Source organism: Calypte anna, chromosome 10 (genome assembly GCF_003957555.1).
Source record: "Calypte anna isolate BGI_N300 chromosome 10, bCalAnn1_v1.p, whole genome shotgun sequence".
In the NCBI taxonomy this organism is placed as follows: domain Eukaryota; kingdom Metazoa; phylum Chordata; class Aves; order Apodiformes; family Trochilidae; genus Calypte; species Calypte anna.
This window is the reverse complement of record NC_044256.1, coordinates 7,390,563-7,407,367: the sequence shown is the minus strand read 5'-3', so window position 1 is coordinate 7,407,367 and position 16,805 is coordinate 7,390,563.

The following is a 16,805-nucleotide window of genomic DNA, read 5'->3' as shown; positions in this document are numbered from 1 at the left end:
GCTCTATAATGAGACTATAATCAAGGAGGCTCAAGTAGGCTTTTCTGGAAATACTTCAGTTCTGAGCTGTTCATGTGTTTATTGCTGCTCCTTTTCATGTTTGTTTTCAGATGTTAGTTGTTTGAGCTGTTATTGTTACACTGTCAGTACTTATTAACCAGTTTCAGCTAAAGGTAATGCAGTGACTTGTTTGTTGATAAATGTTAGAAGAAGGAAAACAGATTCCCAGATTGATGTTAGTCATAGGGAAGCACTAATTGCAAGTGCTAAAACTGTTTCGTAACAGTGCTAATAATACACTCCAGTCTCATTATCAGGCTCCCTGTTATGATTTCATCACGGTACAAGCACGTGCACTGTGGCTTCTCACTGCATTAAGCCCTGGACCTGTCTGTATTACCAGTACCTGCTGTCTGAACACGTGGAGGAGGAGGAGGGAGCCAACTTGGTGTCGGAGCAGCCGTACTGTCCCCAGGGCTTGTTCCTCAGTTCATTGTTGCAGTGGTTGTTACACCCGGTTTCTGTGACAGGCAGACTGGGGCCTGTGTGGGAGCGACCCATCTCATTATTTCTTTGCAAGAGGGAAACCAAAAAAGGCTTCCTGTGCCTTTAAATTTCTATTATTTGACAAGGTCTGCCTGGCGGTAGAGCTCTGTCCTAAACCTGCAGAGTTAAATTTACCCAGAATGACAACTGTATACTCAGGGTTTAGTTACATAACAGCAGTTGCTGCGGTTCACATTGCACTAATCCAAACACAGCCATACAGCAGGCCGTGAAAAAGCTGCCTGGCTTTGGTGTGTTACATAGGCAGGAGGATAAAGGGCTTTTTAATTTTCTTTTCTGCGTTGCTGGAGCTGTTTTCTGACTTGGGTGTTTGGCCATCCGGTGACTTATTTACTGCTTTAAACAGTGTGTTGGCAGATAGTGTTGGTTGCACAACTTAGAAAGATGGGTGGGAAGATGGTTGTGCTTGTAGCATGCATACACCATTGTGTGCCTTTAGATAATAGTATTAAGGCTGGCATGTTGTAAGGCACTACAGTGATTAAACACTGCTTAGCTTGTGTGTACTCCTCTGAAGCTGCTTTTACCCCAGTTCCCTAGCAGCTCTTTCCAGCAGTACTCAGAGGAGAATCTTTGTGCTTCTGTAAGGCAATTACCTCTGCATGCTCACAAGTCCACAGTGGTCAGATCATCTATCACGTATCCTATCATTAACGTGTTATTGCTCAGCTTTGGAGCCCTGCTGAGAGCCTGCCCAAATGCACCACGCGCTTCCCTTCCAGAGTGCAGGCGTTCGGTCCCCCATGGGAGCGTTTGAAGGGCTTTGTTGAATAATAAAGACACTTCTCATGTGTTTAATCAAAATATGAACTCTCCGAGGAGGTGAGGAAAGGCAGTGGAGAGGAAGGCAGAGGATGTTGAAGATGGGAATTTCTGCAAGGGCTTGGAGTTGGGAACCAGCTTGACCCAGGCTGTGCATTTCCTTCAAACTTCCTCCATGCCGATGCTGAGCCCCTCTGCTTCTCCCTAATTCTCATCTCTGCTTTGTTTGGTTTTTGTTTGCTTGTTTTGGTTTTTTTTTTGAGACCTTTAAAGCAGTTATAGTTTCTGTATTCTGTGCTAGCCTTGTGCTTGCCTCTTAATAGATACAAATGAAGACCCTCCATGCCACATGAAGAGCCTGAAATTTGGCTGTTTGTACCCTGGATGATCCCTGGAAAAGGGCTGTGTCTTTCTGCTGGCAAAATGCCTGTGGTCTGCAGTGGAGCCTGGCAAAGAGCCACAGAAATCTCTCATGCTCCATTGCACAGTGCTGTTGGACTGACTTCTTCTGGGAAGCTGCGGTGGGCAAAAGAGATCTGAGCACAGCAGTGAGAGGGGCCTGGGGCAGAACTGCATCAGCAATACCAGAAGAACCTGGTGTCCTGAAACTATACTGTAATCATGAGGGGATTGGGTTAGGGGGTTGAGGAGAAGCCTTAGAAGTCTGAAAGGAAGAGCATAAAACCAATTTGTTGAAAGCATGGGGGCTACCATAAACCTTGCAGGGTGTTGCCAGTGGAGGAACTTGGTCTGTTGGTGTTCTGGCTCTTCAAACTCAATTGTAGTACATTTAGAAACACTGCTGATTGTGTCCCGTAGTCAGAGATACCAATTTAAAAAAAAAATAAAATTGCAAGACAGCATCCAAATATCTCACAATTGGTAAATACAACTTAAATATGTTATTTTTAGCCATACAATTTATTTGGGTTTTTTTCACTCTAGTCTTCCTACCAGTTTTTAAGCACAGAAAATTTGCTAAATAGCTGTATGCTTTCCTTGGAAAGAGTACCCTGGACTTATTTGTGTGGATGCATTATCCTTAATCTCTCACACACTGATCTTTAAATTCGGAGCTTTTACTACTTAGTTAAAAATTTGGAATATAGAAATAATTTCCTTGAGACAAGTCAGTGCTGCAGTCTGCAGTTTGAGAAACTTGGGCCTTAATAGCTGTCCAAGAGCAGAATGTTTTTTTTTTTCTTTCTGCCTCAAGCAAAGCTTACAGGAGCTAATAAGGAGCCATAGTTAGATGATAGTTGAATGTTCAGAGATGGGTCTTGCTCTTTTGCTACAGGATGATCTGAAAAACCCAGCATAATGGACTACAGTTTTGTTTTCTATTTTTCATTTTGTACAGACAGAGCTTCATTTGTGAGTGTTCCCTTAATATTTTTCTTTTATTTGGCAGTTAATAGGCTTTTTCTCTCTTTTTAATGAACATGTGTACTGTTCATCCCAATTAGAAAGGGGAGATAAAAACCACTTTTATTTCCTTCCTATTCAGCTCTTCCATGTTTCATAATTTGTGTTCCATTTCTTGGACAGTGTTGCATGAAGAGCCATTTTGGTTGCTACTTTCAGGATGAGAAGACTCAGAGTGTTGCTGTGAAAAATAATGACAAGGAAAATCATTATTCCTGGCTCTTGAACATACTAGAAAAATCTTTTTGGTTGTGGCAAATAACTGTTTCCCAGCTTCTTCTCTGTATATTGAATTCCAAGTTCTTAAAAAGCAGAATTGCATGTGCTAATGAGTCAGTTCCTTAAAAAAATTAAATCAGAGATAGTACAGTTGTGCTTATGCAGTCCAAATTTGAGCTTTTAAAGCATTATTAACTGTATATTTGGTGCATTATAGATTTTTGCTTTCAAAATAAAAGAAAACAAGAGTAACAAGGGGAAAGGCTTGTCTTGACCCCTGAGTGTTTGATGAAACTGTTACCTTAATGTAGACAGCACAGTTTTCAGACTTGTTTTGTGTCCATCTTTATGTATCAGCAACTCCCATCTGTGATTTGAGCAGCACTGCTGTGTAGTTTTAAGTACTTTATATAGATCTCTGAAATAGAAATGGTCAGTGCCTTTGGCTGCCTGTGGCTTTTTGAAGCCTTTTCCATCCCTTAATTTTTTAATGTCATTTATTAGTAGGAGAAATAGTCGATGAGTGGGGGAAGCTCTGGTTTGGAAATGGTGTCATGGAGTTACCATGGGTGTGGTGTTTTTTCCCCCCTAGCAGCTTGAGAAAGCAGAGCAGTGAGAGAAGATTAAGGGCTTTTTCTTTGTAGCTCTGACTTTTTCCTTAAAACAAGGCAACTGTTTTTACTTTCTCCTCCTCTTCATGAAAAGACACAATGTGAAGCTGCTTGTCTTTCAGCTGCAACAGCATTCATAAGAGGTCTGTCACTGGTGTTCTGAAGTTTTCCTGGAATTTCATGGGTGTCTGAATGCAAATGTACTCTCCTCCTTTTTTCTTTCCCCTCCTGTTTGAAGGTTAGTTTTCTTTAGGGTATCGCTTCATTCCTGCCAATCTGATAAAGCTAACTTAATTAAAAATATTACCATTAGATCATACAGTTCTCTTTATTAGTTTAGTCCATGGGGCTCCTTATCCAGTGGGAAATTATTTACTTCAGAACTTGCAGGAGTAGCTGTAGCTGTCTTTGTTTAATGCAGCTGCTTTAAAGCTTTCCATCAGTTTAATGTTTTTCCAGGTTTTTTCTTGCAGGTGTACTGTTATTCAGAGATAACTCTGATTGCTCAGATCTGCAGTATTTGCTGCAGAGCAGTGCTCTGATTGGAGGGCTTTATGGCAAAGGAGACACAAGTATTTGCTTTGAATGGCTGTTTATTTACTCCTTTTTCCTTTGCTTTCCCTCTCCCCTACCCCTCTCCTCTTATTTTATCCTTCCAAGTAGAAAAAGTCACCTTTTGCTGTATGGACTGTTGGAAGTACTTATTTTCTGCTCCAAGGGTGTTTTGGCTTTACTTGGCAGGGGAAGTGAAGGACTACTAGAGAACTGATGTCACTATCTTCTATTTCTCACTAGCAGTTTTAAGCAACAACATTGACATCTTGTTTAGTTGGAGGTCTTGTCTGAAGGCTTTTATTTATACTCCTATTCCTTGTATTGTAATAGGGAGGATCCATCTTGTAGCGAATGGTGGAAGCATTAATATTGTATGTCACACAATCAAGTGGCACAGGATAGAGGAGTAGAGCAGTGTGTAAATTCTGTGCTCTGTAACAAGTTGTGGTGTTAGCTCACGTAGGTTCCTTCACCTCTGTTCTCGTATTGCACTTTCCATACTGTATGTGATGTTCCTTACCAGTATTCTCTTGGCATGTGTTGCTGTAAAGCCTGGTGTGATTCTCAGTAGCTTTTGAGACCTCAGAACTGCCCTGGTGCAACTAATAGGTGGCGGTGAAACTCCTGTTATGCATTTGTTCAAGATACTTTCAGCACGGACAATTTTTCTCTTTGCTCTCTATCATCTCATCTAATCTAGAGTCCCAAGTTGTTGATTTTAGCTGAATACTTTTAAAACCCTGATGCAAACCAGATAAGCTGACTTAACCACATCAGCCTATGGAAGTGAATTGGCAATTGGCTGCTGAGGACTGTTGCAATACACAGCAGTCCCAGCCTGGGCAGCTTAGAAGTCTTATCTATCACAGTGGACAATGAAGAGCAAGCTGCAGGACTGAAGGCATGCAGCTGTGCTCAAGACTTATTTCTGACCTGTTCAGTGACAATGTTTTATTTGAGGTCTTAGAGAAGAGACTGTTATTTCCAAGCATTTGTCTTCTGAAGTATGCGACCTGATTACCTACATGCCTGTATTAGTCTGTAAAAGAATTAATATTGCTTGTGCTCATAACATTTTTCAGGCTGATGTCTGCATGTTGAATCCATCCTTGAGGCCAAATCCTCTTTCCCTCAGACTGGCAGTCCTGCTGAAGCAAAAGCGGGTAGGCTTTGTCTCCCTCATCTTGCTTATTTTGTTTTCATGGGAAGTGACTGCTGTAACTTAGGCCATGCTTAATGCTAACATGCAGGCAGCATTATTTTTCAAAATGTTCCCTCCCTCATAATTAAAATTCATGAGCAGTTCCCTGGAGAGCCACCTGAGGTAACAGAGTCTTTTCAGTATGCCATTAATATACAGGAACACTGAATACAGGCATTTGGCTGTGTTCACTCTTCACTCTTCCCTGGCTGGTCGCCTGCATGTGTTGTGGAACAGCAAAACTGAAATCTGGACAATTTATATTTCAGTAGTGATGGGATATTCTCTCTTTCCTTGTCACTTCACATTAAGGACCTGCCACTAATAAAACTAATTAATAACTCTTGGCTCCAACACAGAACACTTGGACTCCCAAGTGCTGGCACTGTGCCACTGTAGCTTTTGAAAGAAGTGCTTCATCTTAGTCAGGGTCAGGATGAATATTTCTCCAAAGTTCTAATTGGGCAAGGTGTCTTGCTGTTGCAGAGAGATTAACAGGCTGTGGATACTGTGGGTAGGGTCTGCTTTCTGTAGCCTCTGAGATGGGAAGTTGGGAGGGACTATAGTGTGTCTTGCTTTGGTTCCATGCCAGGAGCAGGATGAGGTTGAGCTCTGCACATCAGAGGTGTAGTACTCCCTGTTTGTGAGGCTTTGCCCTGCTCAGAGAGGGCCCTTAGGGAGGATGTATCTAATACCTGCAAAAAGCAGGATGTGTAGGTAGCATAGTTCCTTGCTTGAGAGGACCGTGAAGTAGTGTCAAAGGGATGCCTTTGGATATTGTAAAATCATCTGAGTAAATGATAGGAACTGTACTGACCAAATGACAGTCTTGATGAAAACTTTAATCTCTATGGGAAGCTTTGTTGGCATTGTGATGCCATTTGTGGGTGTATTTTGGGGTTTTTTTTTCTCACTACTGACATAACTGTGCCAGCAAAATTCTGTAGTATAAGCTGGGCTGTGTTACATAAAAATACTGTTCTGCCTTTTCTCACCCCTCTCTTTCCCTTTAGAAATACTGTTTGTTTGCACACTCTAGCTTGGAGACCCTTATTGCTGAGAGATTTCTGTTCCAGTCAAGGAAGCAGGCCTTGGTGGCCTGGATGTCCTCGTATATGTATTTATTCATGAACAGGTCATTGTAGACAAGAAAGTTCTGTCTGACACCTGTGCAATGCTCATGCGCATTTAGTTCCTGCTCAGGCAGCTGCCATGCTTTCATGACACTGCCTTTCATACATACTTCATTAGGAAGGGTCAGTACAAGGAACACATTTGATTGTGAAGTTGGCCAGAGAATTTTATCAAAGAAAATGTAATGAAGAAGATCAATGTGAATGTATGTGAAGAAAATTACTGGCAAACAGCAAGCCCTTTGGGTTCTTGTCACCTGGCAAAAGAAGTATATAACCCCTTAGTACCATTTTCCCTTGACTTTCTGAATGTGCCTCCATATAATTTGTGATTCTTTTTTAGGCTGTTACTTTTCAGTGCTTTAGGAAAGGAGAGGCTTCAAGCATATTAACTGAGTAGATTCATAGCTGGAAATAGCAAGTATGGATTTTAATATCCCACAATGTATGTAGCAAGCGAGCATCTTTTCTTCATCATACCCAGCAGTTCACTGTCAATATAAGCCACTACTCATTTATTACTATTACTTTGTTATGGCTCTGTGTATTGCTTTACTGACAAAGGTGGATTCTCTGGCAGAACTTGTTATGCAACTTAAATGAAGCTGGAGGAGGTGGCAAATTTTGTACTGGAGGCAGAGAACGATGGAAGTGGCAGGAGCTCCCACAAACCTGGGTGCCTTATAAGACTTAAGGCTTTCATAACTTAGTGTGTGTGCTTGGTAGACTAGTACTCAGCAGATATTTTGATTCTGAGTTCTTGATGCTAACAGCCTTGGCAGTCATGGCAGTGGAGCTGCAGCAGTTTATAGGTCTAGAAGATGGAGTGCTTCTGTTTAACCATCGTCTTGTCTCTTACCAGGAAGAGTGTATCTTCAAATATATATGGTGGTGGTGTTTTTTCAAGTTCCCTGTCCTATTCATTGTGTCCATGGTACAAGATGTGAGCAGAGTCCAACTCTTTTATGGTGATATAAATCTGTGGTGCCACTGACTCTACTTTCACTGCTTTGCAATTACAGCAGACAAACTATGGAGAATTTGCCTCTTGGCAAATAAGCGAGCATGCTTAAAACTGTCAGTATTAACTTTCTGAGGAGTAACCCCTTGTTCTGCAGGTCCTGGGGAAGCATTAAGAACCATGTTGTACTGTCAAACAAAGGGAAGAATCCCTAGCTCCCTTCTATGTGCTTTTCCTGGTCCTGTTCTGTTAGAAAACTGTTAGAAAACAGTTCTCCTTGATCTTGTGCTTTAATCCTTTCCAGCATAAGAGCCACATGGCAGCCTCATGGTCTCAGAAAATATGGTATCTGTCACTTCTCCCCCACTATTAAAAAGGAGGAAGGTTGGCCAGGATTATAACTGGAAACTTCAGTTCCCTCATTACTGAAAAAAGCTTTCAGCTACTGCCATCTCCTTCAATTTTTGTCTGGATGTCAAGAATAAGAACACTGCTGATCAAGTGTGTTTCTTTCCAGCTCTGCTGGGCTGAGTTGTTTTCAGTTACTGATTTGTGAAGCCAGAGGTGATATGTGAGGGTAGGATATATGAGACCTGACCCTCTGTTCTTAGGATTTGCTGTTACCTCTTTTTACCTGCTGCTGACACCCCCTCCCTGGCCTTTTGTATGTTTGTGGGTGATTTTTGCTAGTAAAAGGGCTGCATTATTTCTTTGGAACAACAGTTGTCTTCATAGAAAGAAACAGTCAAACTGGGACTATCTGTCCCACCAGTGAATCTTTCTGATCAAATCCATGTTTTCTAGGCACAAACCCCCTTATTAATGAGTTTGTTGGCTTAAGGACTTTTTTAAAGTGATATTTTATTGGGGTTTTGGGGTTTGTTTGTTTGTTTTTTTAAAGATGTAATCCAAAACACTGTGCTGTTGGAGGAAAGCAGATGCTGGGTTATTAAATGACCACCATGCTGCAAATTGCCATGCAGCAGAAGGAGGGCATGAGAATGCTGCCAGGGATCAGCAGTGTAGCAGAGCTGTGTTGGAGTTGTTGTGCTTGAGGATTAGGGGAGAGCATCAAAGGAACTATGGGTAACAAAATGAGCTGAGTGTTTAAGCAGCACCCAAGGAAGCTTGGTTATGTAGATTACAGGAATGAGAAATCAGACTCTGCTAGGGCACGAGTCCTGCTTGAAAGCAAAGCTTATCTTTTGAGTTCTGCAGAGTTACTCTTAAAATGAAAAGGCTTTATTTCAGGGTATTGAACTGTTGTGTCCTTTCTACTACTGCTGCTGAGATGCTTTATTCCCAAGTTTTCCCCTTTCTAGCCACATTTTGGTACAGAGTTTTTCATTGTCAGAATATAAGATGCGGATGGCTGCTTGCTTGGGGTTTTTGTCTCTTTCTTAGTATTTGTGCAAGTTCTTTTTAAGGAAAGTATGACAGGGGTGCAGCTTCAGAAGTGCCCTCATGTACTCAGCTTTTAATCCATAATCAAAGGAAGTCCGTGTTTCACAACAGACTTAAATTCCTGAGTGTGCAGGGAACACAAGGCTGTATATTGCTCTAGTTCTTGGAGACCCATACAAGGCAACCAGAAGCCTGGAAACATTTCTGCAGCTGATTTCTTAAGTTGAACTGTTGAGAAACGAGAAAGCAAGGCGTGTGTGTGGTTAGTAGTCAATAACAGCAGTACTTGATAGTACAGTCTTGGGAAGATTCTCTAAAAACGGAGTCTTTCCACAAAAACAACTGGTGTATGTCAAATGAAAATGCATGGTGGTGTCCTGAGTGCTGCACTGTAGTACAGATTCTCCCAGCTGACCTTCCCTCCCTCCTATGGGCCTTTGCTTTGAAGAAGGCCTTCCATAGCTTCAAACCCCTTTGCTAGTAAAAGTGCATTTAGGCGAACAGGGAAAAGAGAATTGGTTTGTAGCAGCACAGTGTATCTCTTTTTTTCACAAAGAGTTGTTGAAAGAGATTGTAAAAACTGAGGAGGATGCTTCAGTGAGTCGGAAACTGAAATGGAAAAGAAATTTGAAATACCACTAAGTGCTTCAATTTGGCATACAGGGATATTCTAAAATCTTGCATTGGTTTTGTTAGTGCTGTAGCTTTATTTTGAAAGTTAGGAAAAATAATGATTTAAAGCTTTGTTTCCTCTATTCCTGTTTAAATGCTTACTTGTTCAGAGAGATGATTTATTTGACTAGGTTTGGGTGTCCTTAGTGCATTGTTCAATGCTGGTCTTATTTGCCATTTAAAACTAAGTTGAGTTAGTGTTTCGAGTCTGAATACTATTTTGTAGCTCATATTTGTTAGCTGTTCACTCTGTAATGAAATAGCAGTGCAGACTTTGATTCCTGTACATCTATTATCTATAAGAATCCATCTCAGCTTTTGCTTCATTGTAAGATCCATTAATCAAAAAGCAGAGTAGTTGTTGGTTCTGTTACTTTTGATGAAGATAAAAATCTACAGTGCTATCTATTTTGTCTGAACTTGTGCATGAAGAAAAATACCAGAGTTATGAATCAAAATGTGAGTTTTTTACAGAGTCTTTGCCTTGGGGATCATCTCTTCTGTGTTGGATTCATCACTTTATAGATAAAATGGGTAATTTATTGTTAACTATCAATATGTGTTGGATGGGTTTATTCAAAGTTGGAGGTGGTGATGTGTTATGCTTTTGCTAATAGAGAAATCAGCAACTTCACTTGAAAATTTTAGGGTAAAAGATAGTTCTGCTACCATTTGCTGAACAGACTGTTTTGCATGCCTGTACTATAATTAAGTGAAGGAAGGAGGCACTAGTGTAGTGTGGATGGGAGATAGAGATAGGGAAGGAGAAAAGCTCTTTGGTCATTTGAGCTCTACTCCCAGTGGAAAAAGATAGTTAAAATCATAATTTTTCTGCATTTTTCTCCCTAAATGCTAATGCCTAAAGAAGAGGATGAAAAGGACTGCAGTGTGCCATAGCACACACCAAGGCAGTGTTCTGTGTGGATATCTGGAGTTTTATGTGAGGTAAAGGATGAGAAAAGATCTCTCGGGGCTGCTGCTGACAAATGTTGCAACCTGCACAGAACCAGTGGTCTGCATGTCTGTGTTTTGCTTGGCAAGATATTTTTTTCCTACTGTGGACAGAGGTTCTTGGAGCACAACCCTAGAACCAGTTTTGTACTGTTTACAATTTGGCTGGAGCAGAGCCTTCACCCACCTCTTCCACCTTGGTTTTTTTATTATCATTATCTTATCAGTGCTTCCAAACCTGTCTGTCTGGGGTACCTGTTTTACAGTATACAGTGTCTCCTCACCTTTGTCAGCCTAAGCTCAAAAAGACAGCTGATCTTTTTGGAGTATCATCTTGGAAGTCTTTTCTGCAGTGAACTGAAGTATGTGTGTAAAAGAATCCAGTGGGAAGTTGCTGCTGCATTATTGTATTGTATTTTTGGCTTGATAATGGAATCTCAAAGTAACTGAATGAAATGGGAGGAAGCTCTGTCATTTGACACCAGTCGCTCAGCATTTTGAGGGTAACATCTGTGTACACACTGTGGGTGCTGTGATTTCTTAATTGCATAGTAGAGGGAATTGGAATTTGTTTGACACTTTAACCAGCTTCAGGGACTTTAGAGCAGCAGCGTGTTAGAGCCTGGCTGGCACGACAGTGTTTCTGCTCCCCCAGGACCAGCTGTACGAGGAAGTGGTCCCCTGTGCCTGGATGGTGATTATAGCAGGCACAGTTTCTTGCATGGTAATGAGCTCCAAGTAGCTTCTTTCTGAACAACATATTTTGGGGTACTGAAGCTTCATGCTCTGTCCATGTAGAAACAATTCCAACCTTCTCCTAAAGATGACAGGAAGAAGGTTTCAAGTTAACATAACTTAAGCTAGATGGGGATTATCTTGCTACGGAACAAGGTAATGGCTAATTTAAAAGGTATTTCAGTAATAATTTTTTGGCCCAAATTCTTTACTGTAGTATCTTAGCACTCACTGGAAGAGATCACACATGCCTTTTCTCAAACGCAGTTTCTGAGCAGACAGAGTGATTCTGTCATATATTCAGCAGCTTGAAACATTTCCTTGTAAATTTTTCTTGTTTAATATATGGCTAGGAATGTAAAAACCTGGTATTGCTGAGTTTTGGAGGCTTCTACATGTTAGATTTCCCTCTGCTGAGATGATGATTTGTTTTTTAAATTAGAAACAATCCCCATGAACTCTAAACTTTATGTAACATTGAAGAACACATTTGTCTTTTCCTGCAGTGTAAGCGAGAATGTATAGCCCTATATAAATACATACTGGCACATGGGGTTTGCCTTCAAAATGGCTTGTGGGCCATAACTGAACAGACTGCTCAGTTAATATGCTTGAATTGCTTATTTAATACTTCCAAATTTAAATATTTTTTATATATTGGTTTGTGGCAAAAAAATGTGGTCAAACATGAAAAATGGCAATTTGTTTTTTGGAAGTAGGATTGCTCATTGGCTGAATCACAGATGTCTCCAAGAAATGCTTGTTTTTCCCTGTAACACAGACATTCCTTTTCAGTGCTCCTCACTTAAGTAGGAGGACTAAGGACATGGAATGGGAAATACCCTTGTTTGTAGTATCTTGGTATAAGAAAATGTAATTCTGGTCTAGCAGAGAATTTAAAAAATTTTTTATTTAATTTGGGAAGCACCAATTAACATGCATCATGTAGGCACAAGGCAAGCTTGGGATCGGGTACATTACTTACTCTCCTGCAGTTTCTCCACACCAGTACTGAAGTAATGTTTTATTAATGTAAATAACTCCAGTATTCCTGTGAACATCCCATGAACTTTTCAGGCAATAGAAGTTCTTGATCTGAAAATACCCTCTCTGATAAGCTTTTAGGCATATGTTAAGGCAGACCAGTTTCTATCAAAGGTAGTCTCATTTGCTTAATTACTCAGAATTCAGATCAGGTGTTTGCAGTGAAATTAGCATGCAGAAGGAGCATTTCTGTGTTTTTCTGCTAGGCAAAAAGAAAAAAAAAAAAAAGAGTGAGAGAGTAACATTTAGAAATCCAGAGACATTCTTGTTCCCATGAACTTGATTTGCTATAGGGAATATGGGAAAGGAATGGATACTACTACTAATAAATAAAGTAGTAGTAGTATGCTTGGAGATTGCCTGAAACTGTGATTTTTGCAGTTATGTGGAGGGTCTCTTCTTCCAGAGGCTAAAAAAGGGTAGGGATAGTTTATACCTCTCCATTTGGTGGAAGCAGGAAGATCAGGAGTGATGCAAGGAGTGAACACATGGAGGTAGAAGTAATTGACAAGTGGCTGGAAAAAGAAGAGGAATAAAAGATTTATGAAGCTGCTGAGACTTATGGGGAAATGTGTTCTTCAGACAACTTGGGCAATTTAGTTGAGTCTGGGATCAGAGGGAAGAAAGATCCACAGAACTGATCTTTTTTTCTACCATCTAGATGGTGGCTGTTACTGCTCATGTTCTTCCTTTGTTCTGGTTTGTTGGGTGTTCCAGATGAATCAATTCGTAGTTGTCATCCCCAGCATTGACAACATTTTAATTCTTAAGTTACAATTTCTGGTGAAGAAAAAAAGGTGGTGAATTTTGTTTTTTTCAGCTGGAAACACATTTCAAGATATTTGTGGTGAACAATTCAGATTCTACCTTTCCATCTTCTCCTTTAAGTACCTCAGTAATGCAAAGCCCTTTTAGTTGACTTTTAAGTGAAAACAGTGAGATGATGTGGTGGGAGGAGTGCATTTTGAAAAGGTAACTTTTTACTTCTTCTCAAATGTTTTGTCTTTGTCTGTGGTGGTGCTGGAATGTAATTTGAATCTTGTTAGGACTGTCTGCATCTTGAGTACCCACCTGGGCACAGGTGTCACACCAGATGTGTCAGGCGATAGCTCTTACTCTTCAAATAAACCTTCATCTTCTAAGATTCCTACATCTACCACTAGTAAGTACATGCTGTAGAAGGAAGGCATGGATAAACATCTCAGTTGGTTTGCTGGAGCTCAGCTATGTACAGTGGCAAAGATCAGCCACTGTGGTGGTGTTCTCCTCATTTTGGTAAGATGCCCATAGTCCCATTTGTCTCTACAGCTCTTTTTGAATGTGGAGTTGTGATGTATCGAGTTACTGTCACCTTCAAGATGAACCTTGGGTGGACAAAGGGAGCAGCATTAGAGACTGAGCTGTGGAATTGCCTATGTTATCTATATACTGTAAGCAGCAAATAACCTTTTTGAAGTGCTAGAGGAGAAAATTTTCAGAAAAAAATATAAGAAAAATTGTCTTCCTCCAAAATGCAGTGAAATTTTGCAAACTGGACACAGTTTTGTACCTTAGATATTGTTCCTTTGGGCACAGGACTTCAAGTCACCTGTGCAGCTGCTCAGAATGTGAAGGAGGATGGTGGCCCAGCCACAAGAGGAGAAACAAAGTGAGCACTGACACTATTCATCACTCTGGTACTTGTTAATGAGTTTTCTGGGAGTAGCAATAATGAGCAGTTGAAACAAGTACTTTATGTACCCTAAATAAATTGCTTCCAAATTTCATAATTGCCACAGTTCTGGCATTCAGTAGACATGGTAATGAATTTTTGAGTGGGGTCCACATGTGCCTGTTACTGTACTTGACTTCCTTCCCATTTTGAGTGAGGTCATTAAGGAATGGATATTATTACCTAAATTCAATGTATTTGTCCAACACTTGGAACAGTAGTGATGGAAATAACTCTGCAACTGACTGCAAGAATATTTTTTTTTTTTCTGGCAGGCCACCTTCTATATTACTGATATGTGTGTCATTTCAGATGCTACTGTCTGGAAATCCCAGTGTATTGATTGCAACAATGAAAGGATACTGCAGCCTCTTGAAGGGTGCTTTTTGTACATGGGAGAAAGCAGGTGCCTTTTTGTCTTGGAAATGTAGATGCTACTGAGGTGTTTTGAATGCCAGAAAATGCCTTTAGGTTCAAATGGGCATGATGAAGCTAAATATCCCTTAAAGGCTTGTGGCATGTGCCTGCAATCTGAACTTAACACAGCTCTCACCTGCTGACAAAATAAAAAGGAGAAGGAGGTGGCAGATTTTTCTCATTTGAAAGAGAAAAGTAGAGTAATCTGGAGAGACTTTACCTCACTTACATGAGCTCTTCCTATATGTATAATTTAACATGGCACCTTATATATAATTTAACATGTGAAATAAACATAACATTTGAATTTCACAACTGGCACTCTTCTACTTACAGAAGTGGAATTTTTTCCATCTGTTTTTAATTTAAAAATGCAGTTTCTTAAATGAAATTGCCATGTATCAGGAATTCCAAAAACTGAATCTTAAGAGCAAAGATCGCATGACACTTCCCACCCTTCCATGAGCTGAACTCTGCACAAGGTATATGTTGAATTAATGTCAGTGTCATGACAAATAAATCACTTTCATCCTGCAACAGAGCCTTATTTATAAATAGCTCTTTAATAGAATGCCCTAAGTTTGAGATGATGCTTTTCAAACCCCTGAGAATACTGCCTCTTGCTTAGAAGAGCTTGTAGTCTAAATTAAATAGATAACCAGGAAGAAAGGATCAAAGAAGAGAAGAGGAGCAGAGGAGAAAGTAGTGGGTAGGGAGGAAGAGAGGTGGTAGAAATCTCAGGAGAGAGTAGGTCCTGTATTTATATCCTTGTGTCAGGTTCTTATTTTTAGAAAAAATATTGTTCTCTGTCATTATAATTGAAATCAGATAATGTTTTGGAGCAGAGCTCACTGAATAGACTCAGAGGTCTTGATGAGTTTTGTAGAAGAAGAGAAAGGTGTTCTTTTGTGTGTGAGGAGAAGGGATCCTCAACATGATGAGTGGCATGAATATGCTGCTTACAAGGGGATTTTACAATAGGTGAACAACTAGTGCCAGTAAGCTTTGCTTCATTGGTTTTGGTTCATTCCAACTGAGGATATAACCCAGTGGGAGCAGTTAGGAGAAAGTAATAGACCTAGAGGGGAAAAGGACATTTAGTGGTTTTTTGCAGCTGTTAAGCTTTTCACCATGCAATCTGAATTGTGCCTTTGCTCCTATGCAAGTGCTTTGGCATTTCATGCACAACAGAAGTGAGTTACTGTGCTGGCTCCCTGGGTTATTCACAATGCTTCTTCCCTCCTTTCTTACATGTAGGTGTTTGACAGAGACTGCAAAAATGGGATGCTGCATCTATTTAAGGTTTCTTAGCATAGAGGAAAAAATAGCCCAAAGCAACATAATTGATTCAGTTTAATGCACTTGGAGCTAAACAGACGTGCTGTCCTTTTTGTGTTTGGGGTTTCTTCATTCTGCAAGACGTTTGCTTTTTGTACTGCTTACTCATTGGAGTCTTGGAAATTAGAAAAATAAATAAATCTGAGAGTCACTAGGCAGTAATTTTTGAATTGCCATGGTATTTACTAGCCATAATCTATAGGCATTTACTTACTGTCTGTCTTTTATTTTGACTACGAGGCAGCCTCGGCTTTGATGTTTCACTAATAGAGTTAATGCCATTTTTATTTGTCACTTTCCTGAATCTGCTTCTGGTGGAACACCAACAGTGGTGCAGGTAGAAGGAGTATGGTACATCCAGAAAGAAAAAGCATTTAAAAATTGAAGGTTGAGCAGTACTCATGGTTCAGCAGAAAGTGTTAAACTGACCAAATACTAGCAAATGCACTAGGTTTGGTCAGGACAAGTCTTCATCTCCTTCTTCTCCCTTGGTTTTCAAATACACTTAATGGAAAAGCAACAAAGCTGTGTTGTTCTGTAGAGCTAAAAGCAGTAGTTTTGTTTCTGTCTCTTTCTCCTGCTAATGTGACTATACATGGCACACCTGTGTAAGAAAAGAAAGTAAAACTGAGAAGCCATTATAGTGGGGCAGGGACATCTCTCAGTAGATCAGATTGCTCACAGTTCCTTGTAGCCTGACCTTGAAGACTACTGGGTAGAGGGGGAATCCAAAGCTTCACTGGGCAATCTGTTCCAGTGTCTCAGCACCCTCATTGTAAGACAAAAAATAAACAAGTCTTTATGCTTAAGGAAGGGCATTGCTTCCACAGTTGTATATTATATATGTATATGTCTCAGATACGACAAAATACCCCCAAGTGTTCAAATTCTATTTGTAAAACTTCAAGCTGCAAGCTTCAACTTCAGTTTGTAAAAGCCAAGCTTTACAGGGACAGGCCTAACACACAAAATTAGGCCCATGTTTCTGATCTTGTTGTCTGAACGACTCTGTTGTGCTGGGATTTAAGAAATTATCCTTTCTGGGCAGAGAGGGTAAATTTACTACTTGCTATATTTGAAAGCTTGTGTGCTATCACAC